The 19,039-nt window shown below is 36.5% G+C and overlaps 1 pseudogene; it reads left to right on the plus strand.

Annotated features, from left to right (window-relative positions):
• Positions 1–9,378: 9,378 nt before the first annotated feature.
• LOC123830161 lies at positions 9,379–9,591 on the plus strand (annotated as a pseudogene).
• Positions 9,592–19,039: the final 9,448 nt, after the last annotated feature.

The raw sequence follows: 19,039 nt of genomic DNA on the forward strand, positions 1-19,039 counted from the left end.
AAATTTTCTTGCTCTATTTTTACCATTATGTCTGTTCTTATTACAGAGACCTCTGGCCCCTTAACATCGCCTGCTTTCTCATCATCTATCAGCCTTCCTCTGTCTCCATGTCCTTCCCTCTATTTCAACCATTCTTTTGCCAATAGCCTCAAGTACTTTGCCCTTTTGCCTCGCAAAAGCCTAACTCTGGATCAAATGAAGGAACTTTTCTATTTCTACACTTTAGCTACATCAAAAGGTAATAAATTAACAGAAGTAGCAAATGATCTAAAAAATAATAATTTATTTCCTGGCCAAAACCATTACCTACCAACTATTACACATTCTTTACATGGCTAAAATTAAATATGCAAGTCTTCCATGGCATTTAGTTAGCAATTTGGCAGAAGGCAAATGCTGCTCTACTTTCATTCACAAAATTTAGTTTAATTACATTGCATACCCCTTTCCAATCCAAAATCATTTGTTCAAGTCTCTGGTTAAAAAAATTTAAGGTAAATGTTACATCACTCTTGAAAACCTTGAAACTCACACAATCAACACATGGTCCCTCTTTTGTTTTTTCCCAAACTGGCATGACATAACTTCCTTAGTCCTATTTTGTAATCTCTTTACAGAAATTCCAGATCTCTTTTCAAAAGAGAATTAAGTAATAAAGCAGAATATAATGGACATATACTGTGATTGCTACTATGTTTAAAAATATACATGTGTATGGGCAAAGAATAGAAATGATAGCAGTATTAGGAATATTCTTTATTTTTCTTAACACTCTTAGATTTTATAATATTGTTTTTACAACAAAAATGATGACAGGGTAGAAAGTAGGGAGAGAAAGCCAATTTTACTGCCCAAAAGATATAATATCCTTGAAATATTCAAATTTATTTTGAATTTCAAATCAGCATTTGGTGTCATTGACACCTAGAAGTGGCCATTTCTCTGACCTTTAACAAATGTCCTAAATAAATCAAAATGGTCACGGTAGGACAATTATAATCCTGAGGTTTTAATGTCACATGCATCCTACTTATTACAAATGCCTTCGCAGCCTTTATTTTTTTTTAATCCCAGAATACAGAGAATTTAAGCTATTTTGCATGATCCCAAAATCTGGATCAAGTTGCAAAAGAAAATCACTATAACCCTTCATGAAAAGACAACTATATTTTAAAGATTATAAACAATAGATGTGTTACTAAAATTACCTCATAATATATACATATTGCTTTTCCAAGGACAAAAATATCGAAACGCAGAGTCCGGAGACTCAATTCTTGCATGGGAAACATGTCTTTAAAACTGGAGTCTCTAAACTTAGAAAAATGAAGAAAGGGCCCTACCATTCCCTTTAGGTCCAGGTCTGAAAAAAAAAAACCCAAACCCTCAATGTTCCAGTAAACAAATGAGGTGAATAATCCATTTATGATAGCACTAATTTTATGAGGTTTCTTTCTAATCAACACAAAAGTAAATCCTAGACATAAATGCATCTTGCTAGTGGTTTCTCCATAAATAACATTGCAAATCAATAATTATGTTCATTTCCTTAGGAATACCTTAATTATCCCACATCCCACATTCTTGCATAGAAATGTGAGTAAAAACAAACAAAATTAAATAGAAAACATTCTAGCATCCCAGTAGACTCACTTCAGATATATCTTTCTTAGCAATTCTATCATTGTTATTTAAATGTCTTTTTCAAACATACCTGCTCATTTATCTTAAGGAATCCTTTGAGGGACAAGAAGACTAAATTAGTACAGCTTTTTATCACTGTGCTTTTTTTTTTTTTGCCACTGTGCCTTTTAATAAAGAATAATGGTAAACTATAAAGACTTTTAAAAATTTTATTGCTGTTCAATTACAATAGTCCCCATTTTCCTCCCTCTGTTCTCCCCTGCCCTGCACACCCTCAATCCTCACCCCTCTTGTCTTTGTCCATGGGTCCTTTATACATGTTCCTTGACTTGGCCCTTCCCCTTCTTTCCCTGTTATCTTCTCCCCCTCCCCTCTGGTCACTGTCAGTTTTTTCTTTATTTCCATGTCTCTGGTTCTATTTTGCTTGCTTGTTTGTTCTGTTGATTAGGTTCCACTTATATGTGAGGTCAATATGGTATTTGTCTTTCACTGCCTGGCTTATTTCATTTAGCATAATGAATGATCAATAGTAACATGCGTCTACTAGCACTCAATTTACTCCAAGAGCAAGTTATTCATTGTTTCATTTATTTATTGTACTCCTTTACTTGCTACCAAAATTTGTTTAGAGAAGAAATAAAAGATTAAAATGAAAATTAAGTGCACAGGAACATTTGCAAAAGCAGCAGCAACAATGTGCCTTCTCTTTAGCATGCTGCTGCAATCATTTCTTAGGTGGCCAGCTTACACTCTGTGTAAAGCACTATTATTAAATAATAAAGCATGAGCAGGGTGAAGGGTGATGGAATAATTCACACTTACCACTTTGTACTCCTTGAGCTCAAGACAAGGGACAGCTGTGCTATTAAATGTGTGTTATTAAGCAACTGTAAAAAGTCCTCATTTTTAAATAACAGCCAAAGAAAAAGAATCATTTCTAACAGCTCGGAAATCTACTATCATATTTTTATGTACATATCTTTCAAGTAAAAAAGTAAATAGCACTCGAGGAAATGAAGCTAGCCCTGGGAGAATCATGATGGTGATTCCTCAACTACCTGTGGTGTGTCCTTAGGGCACTGGGCTTCAGTGTGGGCTGGTGTGTTGCTTTTGGCTTCTTGCTACTTTTAGATTTCCATTTGTGGTGGTAATAAAAGGAGAATAATCTGAAGTATTTTTATCAGGATTCACTTAAATTATTGAAAATAATATGTGGAACTTCACAGACAAGTTAGGGAAAAGTTTAAGGGCCACTGGTTTAACAGTTTCAAGTGCAATATGATTAACTCTCTTCAGCCAGCATGTCTTAATTTATCAACAAAATTCCCTTAAAGGCATAGGGGCATAAACACTTAAAATTCTACCATCACCCCACACACTGTAGTCTGGGGGCTTGGTTCAGGTCAGACGCAGTGTCTTCTGGGAAGGTTGTCCCAGAAGCAGACCAAGAGATGAGGATTTGAGTAGTTTATTCAGGAGGTGATCGCAAGAAAGCTGGGCGTGTGTGGAAAGTGAACCAGAAACGGAAGGAAGTTAATCAAGAGTGCATTAATCAGCAGTTTGCCTCGGTAGGTATGGGGCCCAATCTTACTGGGAAGCTCTGGGAGACAGTGTAGAACATAAGTCAGTTTCCTTTCCCCTCCCCACTCTATTACCCTTGCCCACCAAGGTCAAGGAAACTGGGATACTTAAATTACGACTTCCAATCATCATTATCTAAGGTGGCAAACACAAGGCCCCGGGGCTGAATCCGGCCCTCTACCTTGTTTCATCCAGCCCGGCAGCTTGTTTCCACCCAGCGGCAGTACCAAGCTCTCGCTTAAACTGTTAAGGAGTAGTTACATTTATACAGCCCTAAAGTTACATTCGGCCCTTTGAAGGCAACCACTAGGCTGATGTGGCCCCTGGTGAAAATGGGTTTGACACCCCTGATAAGGGCTGTTTCCAGGATTGAGAACGCCTCATCTTACATAGCTAACTCCAGCCCATCCTTCAGTAGTTCTTCTGCGTTAGTTCAGGCACTAGAGTATGCATTAGCCTTCACCCCAGACTCCAGTTCTGGAAACTGTCTCATTTCCAAGACTCTGTCCACCATGTGCCCCTGCTCTAATATCCAAGTTCTTTCTTGGTTTCTGTGTCTGGATTCCTCTCTCAGGAACTGGCTTCATCCCTCAATCCCATGTAGCACTTGGGCTTCATCCTGTGTTCATCAGGTCCTTGTTATGAGTTGAATTGTGCCCTGCTCCCACTAAAAAAGAAATTCATGTTGAAATTTTGACCCTCATCAGAATGTGGCCTTATTTGAAACATAGGATCTTTACAGAGATAATCAAATTAAAATGAGTTCACTAGGACAGGCCCTAATTCAGTATGACTGGTCTCCTTATGAAAAGGGAAACTTTGGACACAGAGACATGCACAGAAGGAAGATGATGTGAAGAGACACAAAGAGATGACAGCCTTGGAGAAAGACCTGGAACAGATCTTTCCCCCACAGCTTTCGAGGAACCCTGCAGACACCTTGATTTTGGACTTTTAGCCTCTAGCACTGTGAGAAAATAACTTTCTGTTGTTTAAGCCACCCAGTCTGTGGGTGATTTCTGATGGCAGCTCTAGCAAACTTATACAATCCTGTTACAATACTCCAGCAGGAGGCCCTGCTACCAGCTTACCCTAGCTGCCTGTAACCTTGACTCACCCTTTTCTCCCCTCCACAGATTTCCTCTAAATGTACTTAAACCCATTCATTAGAACTCTCAGGAATCTGCCCCTAAAATCCTAGTGCTTGCTGCTTCCCTGGAATACATGTTTTTACTACCCCCTTTGGATACTGTATTTTATCTGCCAAACTCAATCTTCTCTCTTCCCAACACCCACTGCTCTGGCCCTAGCAGGAAGGCCAAATCTCAAGTTTTAACTTGTCAATCTCCCCCCATACAACATTGATTTAGTGGCCCATGCCATATTGTATCAGCAAATGATCTTCCATACAACATTTACTATCATAGAATATTGGCTTTCTAGGCTCCTAGGTATTATTGCCTATTCCCAGGGCTTAATATCTCTAAAATAAAGTTACTCATACTCATATCTTGACAAATTATATGTTGTTTCTGCCTCTCCCCTGTTTGGGAGACCCTCTCCTTTTATCTTTGTTAATATGAGTTAATCAAGTAGACCTAAATCAATGTTGCTCTAAAATTAAGAGACACTCTTGGTAGCAAATATCATTACCAAAAGAAGTTTCTATAAATGTCAATGACTATTTCTCCAGTATGAGAGAGAAAATACATTTATTAAAATGCTCTAAGAACATGTCATTTGTTACATAAGAAGTAAAGAAAAAACTAAACTGTGGCTTCAATTGCCACTTTCTTAGCATACCACTGTAATGTTACTACTATTTTAGTAACATTGCCTGATCATGTAATTCTGGTGTAGCCTTGGGATATTCACTTTCTTTGCTAAATAGGAAGGGGCACAATAGGCCATAGTGTACCATGGATCCATCTTTGTATGTTTTCCATTCCTTTTACATTCTCCTCAGTGTTGTTGTTGAGTTTTCTGTGTGATACTACAAGAAGGTGTAGATTATTTAGTATTTTTCAGCTATTATACAATATACTAAAACCAAATTATCCCCCACTTTTTATTGCCTATTCCTAGAGTACTCCATTGTACCCACTGATGCTGTTCCCTAAGGATAAAAAGTCATGAATTTGGTGTTCATTAAACAGGAAGGTTTACTGTCTCTTAGTAGCTTGCTGAATCCTATGGTGAGGTAGCCTGAGAGGAAAATTAGAAGTTGCTTGAAATCGTAATTTGAGTTAGAATCTTGTTTGGAATGTTCTGAACAATTTTTCTAACTCAGCTTTAAGTCATTCTTAAATTTTCTGATTGGGTAAAATAATAGCATCATACAATATAGAACCAAATGAAAGCTGAGATCATTAGTCTGAACCTCTTCTGATACAGGGAATGAGAACAAGCTCAGAGAAAGAAAATGGGTTACCCATACTGCAAGAATTAAGTAGTATCAGGGCTCCAGAACCCAAGTATTCTATCCTGAGCAAGAGATCTCTGCTCTGCATGTAGAGTACATACATCTGAACATAACCAACTTTAACAAAACTGTTATATTAGTAGATTTATCTTCTAAGCATCATCCCCTGTGACCTGAGCTTTTCCTCTCTCTTGAGAAGACTTAAATTTTCCATTACCTAATCTCCTTCCCAACTCCTGTCTCAAGATTTCTTGTCCAGAGTCTTAAATTTGGGAGCTTCTCTTCTGTGTTTGGGGTGGCATCTAATTTAATCAAGTCACATGATAGTGTCAGATGGCTTCATGTTAAGCTTTCAAGTATGGATTCCCTACAGCATAAGTACAAGTTCATATGATAATTGAATGTTATGATTCATCTTTATAAACCATCTAATTATCTGAAGAAACTGGTTGTGGGAAAAGAGTGATGAAATCTTTGCCCCTTCAGATCCACTCTCCATCTTTCTCTGCCCACTTATGTGCTCCTGGAAGCTGACCTGTATGGACTGCATCACTGAGCTCCTTTGTCTTCTGGCTTCCAATTGGGTTTGAAGAATGTGCAGCATCAGAGGGCAGGAAAGACAGGAGATTGGGGTATTGACTCCCTCAGCTCTGTCTCTACAGAATCTCTACAGATTGGCTGCATCCCTCCACTAAAGACCACAGCTACTTTCAGACAACCCAGGCCACACATGTAGGTCCCAATAGCCACTCCCCCTCCTTGCTCCTCCAGGCCTAGAAATGGTAACAGTTTCTCAATAATACTACATCCAGGGTAATGCACTATCCCTTTCTGGTTTCCATAACCCCTGTGGATGCTTTTATAAGTAGCCCATCTATCAAACCCTCTTCAGTTACCCAGTTTGAATGTGCCATCTGTGTCCCGGCAAGACCCTGACAGTCGAATAGGACATTAAATAATTTGACTAAGTAATTTAAACATTCTTATATTATAATCACAAATGTGTACATTAAAGAGCAAATGCAAAATATAAACTTATTGTTCTCTGCTAAAGGACATCTCTGTGGAAAATTTCAGGATGTGCTGACAAATGTAATCCTCTTTCTTTAAGGAAAATTTATGATAACCAGAAGGCAATTAGAACTTTTGCATTACCACTTCTTTTCTGGTATTTGGCTTCTAGTGAAAGCGGAAGAGGAAAGGAGAAAAATGAAAAGAATTTCATGCAAGAATTCACCTTACAAAAATGTTTTCAAATTATGCCCTGAGCTCAGAATACTTACTCTCCTTTTCTAAAAAATAATCTGGTATTCACATTTAAAATGTTTTCCTTTTTACATTTCTATTCACAAACATAATTTTATTAAAATGCATACATGTGATCATATAACAAGCATTTGGATTTTTAAATTTTTTTCTTTTTTTCTTCTTTTCCTGTTCAGCTTCCTTTCCCTCCCCCTATCTCTTGCTCCCATCTCTGTCATTTATCCCTCTTTCAAATAATCCATGACAGCAGCTTAGTCTCTACTTGATACATATTTTCTCCAACATCATATTTTATACACACACACAAACACCTGCACATATACGTTTAAGGGGTTGTTTTGATCATTGTTTTAGAAAAAGGTGATTATATTATACATGATTTTCTGTATCTTGCTTTCTCATTCAAAAACACCATTTGGAAATACCCACATTAACTGGGATACATCTCATTTGTTTTTTTTAATTGATTGTACAGTATTCCACTGAATGGCTATACTATAATTTATTCAAGCATTACCTACTATTGGACATTTACTTTAATAACCATCTTTGCCACTAGAAGTAATGTGTCTGTGTGTACCATGTATATTCACAATTGTTCTTTATTTCTAAGAGTTGGATACCCTGAAAAGGGATGACTAGATCAAATGGCATGGCTATTTTTAGTTTTAGTAGATGCTGCCAGATTGTTTTGCAAAAAAGCTGTAGTAAGTCAAATTTCATCCAGCAATGAATGAGAGTTCTCTTTTCCCTGCATTCAATCAGCAATAAGAGTTATAGATCCTCTTAAATTTTGTACCTGTTTCTTGAGCAATGTCTTATTCTTTCCTTAATTTGCCTTTCTTTTTGCTAACAGCATCTCTTCAAGTGTTGTTGACTATTAAGATTTGCGCTTTGGCCTTTTTTTTTCTATTGGCAGAGAAATTATATGCATAAAATAGAAATATAAAAATTTTGGGACATATAGGTAACTATAATTTTTGGATACTTATCTTCAAATTACCTATTCTTCAAAGAATATTGTTGATACACATATAGTGTAAGCTGTTCTAAATTTTTAAATGTTTCTCTGTTGTTGAATAAAAACATATGCTCCTTTGAGAACATAGGTCAATAAATTATTTCCAAGAGTGAGTTTTGAAATAATTGCCTCTTTAAAGTTGTTGCCCATTTTTACATTGAGTTAAAAAGTTCTTTTTATAAAATATATTATGTATGTCTGCTGTTGCTAATGTTTTCCTAAATATACTGGTTTTTTTCCATTAAAGTTACGGACATTTTTATAAATTTATAAAGTCAATTATACCTGAGCCCAGTTTTACTTAAAAAGGTCTAACCCACCCACCCACCCTACCTGCTACATGTAGTTTCCTAGATTATCTAACAGGATGTTTATTATTTATTTTTAACATTTAAGAGTTTAACCCACCTGAAATTTATTCATGTGTACAATATATAAGGTCCAATTTTATTTTCTTCCAAATGCCCAAGCCAATTAAGCCTATCCCATGTATTTTCTTTTTTTTATTTTACAGAGTTTTATTTTTTATTTTATTTTTAAAATTTATCATTGTTCCATTACAGTTGTCCCACCTTTTTCCCCATTGCTCACCCCTACCCTGTCACCCCACTCCCACAGTCAATCCCTTCCCATTGTCCGTGCCTGTGAGTTCTCTATTCATGTTCCTTTGCTTGACCCCTCCCCTTCTTTCCCCCATTATGTCCCTCCTCCCTCCCCTCTGGTCACCGTCAGTTTGTTCTTTATTTCCAAGCCTCTGGTTCTATATTGCTCATTTGTTTGTTTTGTTGATTAGGCTCCACTTACAGGTGAGATTATACAGTATTTGTTTTTCACTGCCTTGCTTATTTCACTTAGTATAATGCTCTCCAGTTCCATCCATACTGTCATAAAGGGTAGGAGCTCCTTCTTTCTTTCTGCTGTGTATATTCCATTGTGTAAATGGACCACCATTTTTTGATCCACTCATTTACTGGTGGGCCCTTAGGCTGTTTCTAGCACTTGGCTATTGTAAATAACACTACTATGAACATTGGGGTGCATAGGTTCTTTTGAATTGGTGATTCAGGATTCTTAGGGTATAATCACAGCAGTGGAATTGCTGGGTCAAAAGGCAAATCCATTTTTAGTTTTCTGAAGAAATTCCATACTGTTTTCCACAGTGGCTGCACCAGTCTTCATTGCCACCAATAGTGCACTAGGGTCCCTTTTTCTCCACAACTTCTCTAACACTTGTTGTTTGTTGCTTTGTTTATGATGGCCATTCTGACCAGTGTGAAGTGGTATCTCATTGTGGTTTTACTTTGCATCTCTCTGATGGCTACTAATGCTGAGCATTTTTTCATGTGTCTATGGGCCCTCTGTATGTCTTCCTTGGAGAAGTGTCTATTCAGGTCCTTTGCCCATTTTTAAAAAATTATCCCATGTATTAAATAGTCCACCTTTCATACTTACCTGGCAGGGGAGATACCATGATCACTGGGAGATACCATGACCACTCCCAGTATGGGAGATCCCCAGATACCTGGGAAGGTGGTTTTCCCAGGGCAAGGCTTATCCATTGCATTCCAGATGTGCTGACCCCTGCAATTCCCCCCAATGTGGGGAACTAGACCACATAATTTGTGGTAGTGGGGGACAGTGTTCATGATTTCGCCTGAATGAAGACATAAATAGTCCATTTTTTCCCCATACTTCTTCCTTCTCTTACATTGCTCCATTCTCTTTCACAAATATATCTCTCCCACATTCTCCATTTTCTCCCTTGATTCTCTGGTTTCTTCCACAGTTATTTATCTCTTCCAAAATTCATTATGCCTCCCACAATTTTGGTCACTCCCAAAACTTTCCCCTAATTCCTCATGTCTCCTGCAATTCTATGTCTCTCTCATCAAAATTTCTTCTCACATCATTCCTTGTTTCTCTTGCAATTCTCTATTCTCTCCCAGAATTACTTGTCATTACTAAAGTTTTATATATGTTGGGATCTTTTTCTGGACTCTCTGTATTTTTCCATTACACCATTTGTTTACTCTTATTCAATTACCATATTAATTGGGTCTTGTAATATTTTCCCTCATCTGGCAAAATGTTGCCCCTTCTATTCTGATATTTTCTTTAAAAATACCTTGAAAAAAACAAAAAAAAAAGAAAAAGAAAAAGAAAACACCTTGACTCTTCTCAGACATTGACTCTTCCACCTAAGAAATACAGGATATTTTGCCCTGACTGGTGTGGCTCAGTGGGTTGAGCATTGTCCAGCAAAGCAAAACATCGCCAGTTCCATTCCAGGTCAGGGCACATGCCTAGGTTTTGGGCCAGGTCCCTGGTTGGGGACGTGTAAGAGGCAGCCAATGATTGATTCTCTCCTTCTCTTTCTCCCTCCCTTCCCTTCTCTCTAAAAATAAAATAAAGAATCCTTTTTTAAAAATACGAGAAATAAAGGACATTTTTTTCAGTTTTTTAAAAAGCATACAAAAATTCACCTATTGGCATTCTAACTAAAATTAATTTAATTAATATATTAATTTAAAGAAACTCAAGGTTTTTTATATTATCCCCTCCAAGATTAGAAGTGTCTTTTCATTTGGTTTGATCTTGTTTTATGACCCTCAATTCAAATTTATAAGCCTTGTACAGTAATTCTGAATTTTTCTTATTAGCTTTCTCTTATGAACGTTCTGTGTTTTTTTTAGTAATATAAATAGAACAGATTTTTTTCCATTTCCTTTTCTAGGTACTTATTGCTAGAAAAGAGAAAAAAATGATTGATTTTTTTAAATATATATCTTATTTTCATGGGTGAATTGAAGGAGTACCTTATATAGAGAGTTGAGGTAATAGCCCTCCAGGAAGAAGGAAAAGAGCGCAGACATACTTAATGAGGAGGGGACATGCTTAATGAGGCAATAAATAACAAAAAGATCACCACGGCTGTAAGTAATGAGCAATGGGAATAGTGGAATAAAGTAACACAGTCAGAGAAGTAGCAGTGAGCAAGGTTACATAGTACCTAATGAGCTGCATTGGGTTATCTATTGTTACATAACAAATTACCTCAAAATTAGCAACTTAGAACAATAATAAACATTTTTTACCTCATAGTCTCTGTGGGTCAAAGATTCGTCAGTCATTTAGCTGGGAGGTTTGGGTTCCTGGTCTCTCCTGAGGTTGCAGTCATCTGAAGGTTTGACTGGGACTAGAGGATCCACTTCTAACACGGTTTACTTACAAGAACATCAATTCATTTCCTACCTGATATCTGAAGTAAAACGCTGAAGTGTGTGCATAGTTATCTTTCTGACTATTTTCCTTGGCTCCTATGTTAATTTTGAAAGACGTGTTTTGAATATGAACCCATCTAAATGTCAGGCCCTAGCTACAATGTTATAGCCATGTACATTTCTAAAGCCTATAACTATTCTCTTTTGGAAACACATAGCATTTATGAGATCAAGAGGACAGTGAAAAAAAGAACCATGAATATTTTAAAGCAGGAAATATGAGGGGCCTCCAGATTTTTTACCAAATCTCTTTGATGAAATACTGCATGTAGTTTCTACTCTATTGCAAACATAATAAAAGGCAGTATCTCTCAGCATGGAGACTCTGTAACATCTACCAATTTATAAAAGGGAGGCCTCATGTTTTATTAAATAGGAGTAGACTTGTCTGGAAAAAATTACTCCATCCTTAAAGAGCTTAGTCTCTCCTTTCAGAATTAGGTTTCATGTTTGGTCTTAGGGTATGACCCTACAATTTACATAAATTGTTGTTCTATATTTTTCTTTTTGTTTTATAAAATTTATTCTTGCCCTGGCTGGCATAGCTCAGTGGATTGAGTGCGGGCTGTGAACCAAAGTGTCGCAGGTTCGATTCCCAGCCAGGGTACATGCCTGGGTTGCAGGCCATGACCCCCAGCAACCGCACATTGATCTCTCTCTCTCTCTCTCTCTCTCTCTCTCTCTCTCTCTCTCCTCCTCCTCCTCCCTTCCTTCTCTGAAAATAAATAAATAAAATCTTTTTAAAAATTATTCTTATAGAAAGTAGAGCTGCTCACAGCAGTCAGCTTTCTGTGGACCTTCCCTTGGTCAAACCTGCTGGACTTGGAGAGTAATAAAAAGCTCCAGAGCCAAGAGGTAAAAGCAAATATCAGAAACTACATGAATAGTGAATCAGTCAAAAGTAGAGAGAAGGCAATGTTTCTGATGTAAATTAAAAATTCCAGAAAATATCCAGGGTCCATCCAGCAGAACAGATGCCAAGAAAAAAGTGTATCAGTGCAATGAGGATATCTAGATCTTTCACACTGGCTGCAGCTCTGTTTTTGAGAAGAATAGTTCATTAGAATCTATCAAAGCCCAGATACTACATCTCTTATAATTATCCAATTTCTTCTCTGTATAATTCCACCCTCATCCACTTGACCTTCTGGTAAGATATTTCTAGGTTCACCAGGAAGGGAGTACCTTGGAGAACAGACTCTGTGGCTCAAGTCGCTAGAAATGTCTACACTCTTACATGAATTAATAAAATTTTCATCTGGTTCACAAACCAGACTCTTATAAATTTTATTTTATGGTTTGCTGGAACCTGACTGCTTCCTAGAGCAGGAGGAAATGAAGTAGCATGCTATTGTTTCTTTTCTCTCTCATTTTATATTCAAAAGGAAAATCAATACGTGAATGTTAAAAGCACTTCAAAAAACTTTTAAAAATTCTTGACAAATGTGGATGGAGAAGTTTGAAATAGGAAAAAGTATGAATTGTAGGACATTGCTAATGAAACAAAATTTTAAATTAAACATATATAATAACCTAACATGCTAACAAACTTTTGTAAATATAAGATGTGTCAAATTTACTTTATTTAGTAGATAATTCATGTCTAATTAGCTAGAACCATTTCATCACAATCAATTACACAAATACAGAGTCCTTCACCCCTGGTAAATCCCCTCTATCTGTGTGTTGTACGTAGTTCTCTCTCAGCTGTAAATGAATAACACTCAAACTAAACCTGTTTTTAAGTAGAAACAGGAAGTTAGGATAAAGATTTCATACAGAATCCAAAGTCAGAAATGTGATTGGCTGAGCCTTAGACACCTGTAGAGTAAGAGACATACTTGGTGAATTCTATCATACTTCTCTCTGCTTGGCTTTATCCTTGTCCCTTGCTGCAAAGGGACTGTCTCCGTGTGATGGAAAACATGACTAGCAATGAGTTCAGAGCCTTACATCTTACTTTTTCAAATATTTAAAGGCAGACTGGCCCTTTTTCTCATTTTCTGTTCTAAAATGTTGGTCTTCGACGCTGATTAGTAATTTGACTTGAGACAGGTGATCATTTACTGACCAAACAGATGCAGCCATGAGTGAGCTCATATTGTACTGGTATTGGGGATCCTATGATAACCAAGTGGATGGAAAGGCAGTTTCAAGATGAGAGGAACTAAGGTGATAATCCCAATATATGTATGCTATCTCAAGTATAGGTATTTTAGGGGGATACATCCATAAATTCCTTCAAATTTTCTAGGGATCCTGACCTCAAAATATTTAAGAACTACTGCCTTAGAACAACATATGTCCTTTAACATTCTCCCACACCAGGGAAGCAAACATATACTCCCTTCAATATTTCTATACTATATTATTATTTAAACTTTCTTAAGGCTTGTACAAAGTAAATAAAATAAACCCACAAATTCTAAATTATTAAAATCAAATTAGCAATTTTATCATGCCAGAGAGATACATTTCATAGTCAATCTCTTGACACTGTTTGACCGCTTTTCTAGTTATGTGTTATTATTCCATTTACTGTAATGGGAAGCACCAATCAGGTTAGAAAAGAATCATTATTGTGTATGTGATCTTTGATTAAGGTCTAACAATGGTAGTTCCAAGATGTGTACTAGTAAGAAATGGAGCAAGAACTATTTTGGATTGAGAACCAAAACTCAGCTACAGAAGCCCTTGCCTCTGTCCTTGATTACTCTTAATATAGTTTATAGTTAAGGATTTTCCCCAATACCTGAGCTTCTTCTTAAGGTAATAATGTCTGGAAACTGCATCAACTCTCATGACCTCCTTATTCAGCTTTTATTATACAGTCCACAAAAAATTATGTCTTATTGATAAACTTGGCATACACACTTGATAAAATAGGCAGTTTTCTGTACTAATCTAAAATCATGTCTAAATAATATTCAAGTTAATGTAGATTATATCATATATGACTACACTAATTGTGAAACATTATCTTATAATCCAGCTGTTTTAGCCCAATTCATTGTCTTCATAAACAGAGACAAAATTCTGAGATTTTTTAAGCACATAGCTAAAGGGCTAGTAGATATGGAAGAAACACCTCCTTTTTCATGAAATATTGAAGTCAATTTATAAAAATACTGTTTATTTGTGACTGGTAATACCTGTGATATTATAACTAAAGTTAATGGGAAAATAGGGGTCAGGTTAGAATCAATTTTGATAGATCTGTTATTAAATAGGCAATTGGAGTAGTAAAGAGATCTGAAATGAACTGGATTTTAGACCTGGCTTTACCTCCATTCCAGTTTTGTGACCTGGTTGTTTAACCTCTTTGGTTATCAGCTGTCAAATGAGAGTGGTGACCTCCCACTGAGCTATCTTCCTGCTGTTACACCCTAAAATCTTATCTCTATCAACTATATTAGATTTGATAGCAAATAATAAGGACCCCAAATAACTGTGGCTAAAACAAGCATAAACTTATTTCTCTCTCATGTAAAAACTGAGAAGTAAGCAATCCAGGGCTGATATAGCAGCCCTGCTCCACAAAGTCCCCAAGAACCCAAGCTCCTTACAATCCTAGAGTTCGACCCTCATCCTTGTGATCTAAAATAGTGACTAATGCTCCAGTCATCATACTTGTGCTTTAGGCAGCAAGATGAACAAAGGGAAAATAAGACAGGAGGCAAAAGGCACACACTGGCCATCTTTTAAGGAAGATTCTTGGAAACTACCACCCATCATTTCTGCTAATATTCCATTGGCTACACTAAGTTGCAAGGGAAACTGGGAGATGTATTCTTCATGTTGGGTAGTTATGCTGTCAACTACAGATGGGAAGAGTGGTTATGGGGGCCACCTTGCAACATCAGTCATATACATCGTCTAAAAAAGAATCAACACTTCTAAAAGAGTCACAGTAAATCTTGTTCAATATTTAGGAGTAGAGTTATCTATATCCATAGGATTTAAGACTTTTTCTATTTCAATTCACTTCAATAAACATTTCATTGTTTCCCTTTATCAGTCATGTGCCAGGATCTGGGCATATAAAAATAAACAAGTCAGGCTTAGTCCCTGCTTTCATGGGGCTTACATTAGAAAGAGGAAGATCACAAATAAGTAATTATCAGTGGGACAATTGTTACATAAGCAAAAGAGGAGAGTGCTTCTATATTTGTGACAATTTATCCACCAATTTTTCTAGACTGTCTGCACAGGGGAAGAAGATTGTATCTGTTACCCATATTTGTCACAAAGACCAAAAAGGAGTTTTCTATATTAACCAGTTCCTCATTCTCCTATCTTCTTTCATGCTCTTTCTAGCAATGTTGGGAAGTTGTCTGAGTTCAGCAATTTTTCATGAAACTCTGATAAATTACTGGTCAGTTTTTACCCTGAGAGTCCAGCATGTTAAAATCTGTGTTCATCTTAATATCTAAGAGGAGAACAATGATAGTGCCAGAGATATTTAAGAATAGGTCTCCTTGACTTTATATTTGTGAAAGGAAGAAGCCTTGGGAAAGATTGCATCAAGAATTTTACAACTGCCCTGGCTGGTGTGGCTCAGTGGATAAGGCACTGGCCTGTGAACAAAAAGGTCATAGTTTGATTCCCAGTCTAGGGCACATGCCTGGATTGTAAGCTAGGTTCCCAGTAGGGGCTGCACAAGAGGCAACCACACATTGATATATCTCCCCCTCTCTTTCTCCCACCCTTCCATTCTCTCTAAAAATAAATAAATAAAATCTTTAAAAAAGAATTTTACAACTGATTGGACATGTTTGGGAGAATTATATTGTATTGAGAATCCTCCTTTGTTAAATATTATTTAATCAGAATTTGCTATTTGTGTTTTTGCTTTTTTTAACATAATTTTATTGAAACTTCATCAAATGCATATTTTCCATTAATCACTCACCACAAAACAAGCTGTCTGCTACCTACAGTACTCATGTAGTCTCACACATATATACACATATGTGCATAAACATTATAGAGAGACTTGACAGAGTTGTATACATAGTAATGTGTTAAACATTTATGTGTGGAATGTAATTTTAAATAATTTTTAAAGTTGACTTTAGAGAGAGGAAAGGGAGGGGGAGAGAGAAGGAGAGAAACATTGATTGGTTACCTCTCACATGCACCACTACTGGGACCAAACCTGCAACCAAGACATGTGCCCTGATGAAGAACCTGTGACCCTTCAGTTTACCAGCCAGTGCTCAACGAGCTGGGCCACACTGGCCAGGGCTGGAGTATAATTTTTAACAATGATGAAAGTTGGCTACAATGTTCTTCATATCACTTTCCTTCAGACAGGCTACTGACTTTTCTTTGGAAAAATCCTTCTTTCTTTCCCATTAAGTTGCCAAGGGGTCACGTGGGTGTAGAAAGTGTTTAGCCACTGTACTGGGTTAAATAGTGTTGTCCCAAAATTCATGTTCTCCTGGCCCCTCAAAATGTGGCATTGCTTGGAAATAGGGTCTTTGCAGATGCATTTAGTTAAGATGAGGTGATACTGGATTAAGAAGATCCCCTAATTCATTAACTGGTGACCTAATAAGAAGGCCATGTGAGGAGACAGAGACACACAGGAAGTAACACCATGTTAAGACAGAGGTATTATTGGAGGGATGCATTTATAAGCCAAGGAACACCAGGGATTACTGGCAACCAGCAGAAGCTAAGAGAGAAGAAAGAAACAGATTCTCCTCCAGAACTTCCAGAAGAAATCAATCCTGCCAACAACTGATTCTGGACTTCTGGCCAACAGATCTACAAGAAAAAAAATATTTTGTCTACATATGACAGCAGAACTGTTGTGGTCATCTTGCAACCATGATATGACAAGCCTGAGGACCAAACCAGTTATCTGAGAATGGCAGAGTAAAAAAATGGAAAGAGCCTGGGTTTTTAATAATATTGTCAAGTCATTGAATTAATTAACCATGCATTTTACTTTTAGTCCTCTTATTGTATAACATAATAAATTTCCTTATTCTTTAAGCTTATTTTAGTTGGGTCTTCAGTTCTTTGAAGTAAAAAACATCCTGATAAGCTACCCCTGGTATAAATACAAAAGGGTAATACTTTAGCTTCATTTTATGTTAACTAGACTATTGTGCATTACTCTAAAAGCTTAACTATTGGGATAAAAAGATGAACAGAATTGAAACTGCATGAGGAGGAAAAATTCTCTCATGCAAAGTAACTTGAAGAGAGAAAAGATTATTCAACTTCAGTCAAATGTTTCTGTGCAGATAATACTGACATCAGTGGTACTGAATTATTTAATACTTTGTTCCACAATGTCACTTATAGGCAATGTCTTCTGCAGTTCAAGATTAAGAACATCTTAACTTTACATTTCATTTACCTTGGTCACATAGTTTTCAATTATACATTTTCCATGTTGGCTATTCTTCAATTCCTCTTTTTAATATATTAAAACTCTGCTTTGTTGAACCTGACCAAAATACAACAGAATACATGCAAAATACAAAAGTATAAAAAATGGAAATAAGTAAACAAACACCCCCAAATAAATAACCCAGAGCCTAAAATATTGGTCTTGCTGTACCAAAAAGTCAATAAAGCAAGTAAAAAGAGCAAAAAATGACCAGCAAACTATGGCAATAAAATTTGTGAATAGTTCTGCTAGATGAAAAATATATTTAAAAGTATTTCTCTCTGAGGTGAAGGTGTTACGGCATTAATAGAATTGGTGAATGAGTTTAGATGCTGAGTAGAGGCTTGAAATAGTACCAGGAAAAGGCATAATTCAGCAGCAAGGACTGTAAGACGAGAAAGAATAAGTAAAACAGAGCCAAGGAGGAAGATGAGATCATAAAAAGAGTCTATTTGAGGTTCAGTTCTGAGATTTATATGATTAAAGTGAATTTTTTTCCATTTCAAGAACTGGAATTATGTTGAAATGAATTTTGATAAAATTCACCATTTGAACTTTCTGAATGTGAACCCATAATTGCTACCTATCCATTATATAGAACATACCCATGGAATTCTGCTGGCTGAATTAGTCATGACTCATTGGTATGTTTTTGGAACATTTAGATATATTGGTTGCCTGAACATTTCAGGCAGTGTTGTTCAAATGTACCTCAATCAGAACACTGCAGTAGTTTTCTCCATTTCTAATTAAGCACTAAAACATTACAAAACACTTAAAACATTTCATAAAACAGATTTTGGTGAATTATGTTTTATTTATTCCAAAAGAATTTGGCAATAGCCTAACTAAGACAGTGCTGGCACTGTTTTTAATGTTAATGATACTCCCCTGTCAATAGAAATAAATATTGACTTGGTTATTTATTCATTCACTCAACACTTATCAACATCCCTCTGTGCAAAGCCCTGTAGTAAGCCATTTGGGAAATATTCTGATGAATCAGACAGGATTCTGCCCATTCTAACATCACAGTTAACTTGGGAAGATAAAACACATACATAAATGACTATAACATGAAATACTATAGAAAGTAGTAAATGCCAAAAGAGATGTGGACATAAAATTCAAGGAGAGTGAGAGTATATTGCTATCAGAGAAGTACTGGAAAGTCTTTGTGGAGAAAATGCATTGATGCTGAATTCATTCCATCCTTCAAAAAAAATCTACTGGAAAGGTCCCAGCCCACACAGAGGTTGCAGTCCAACATGGAAGACAGACCAAGCAAATAAAGATTTGAGAGTAGAGTGAGTGCTCCAGTGAAAGGGAAAGAGTTTGGAGAAATCAAGAAATAGAAGTGGGGCAATGTGGGCAGACTGTAATAAGGAAAAGGTAGAGTGATAGGAGATGAAGTCAAA

This window comes from Phyllostomus hastatus, unplaced genomic scaffold, assembly GCF_019186645.2.
Source record: "Phyllostomus hastatus isolate PE091 unplaced genomic scaffold, TTU_PhHast_1.1 phas_scaffold_12, whole genome shotgun sequence".
Taxonomy (NCBI): Eukaryota; Metazoa; Chordata; class Mammalia; order Chiroptera; family Phyllostomidae; genus Phyllostomus; species Phyllostomus hastatus.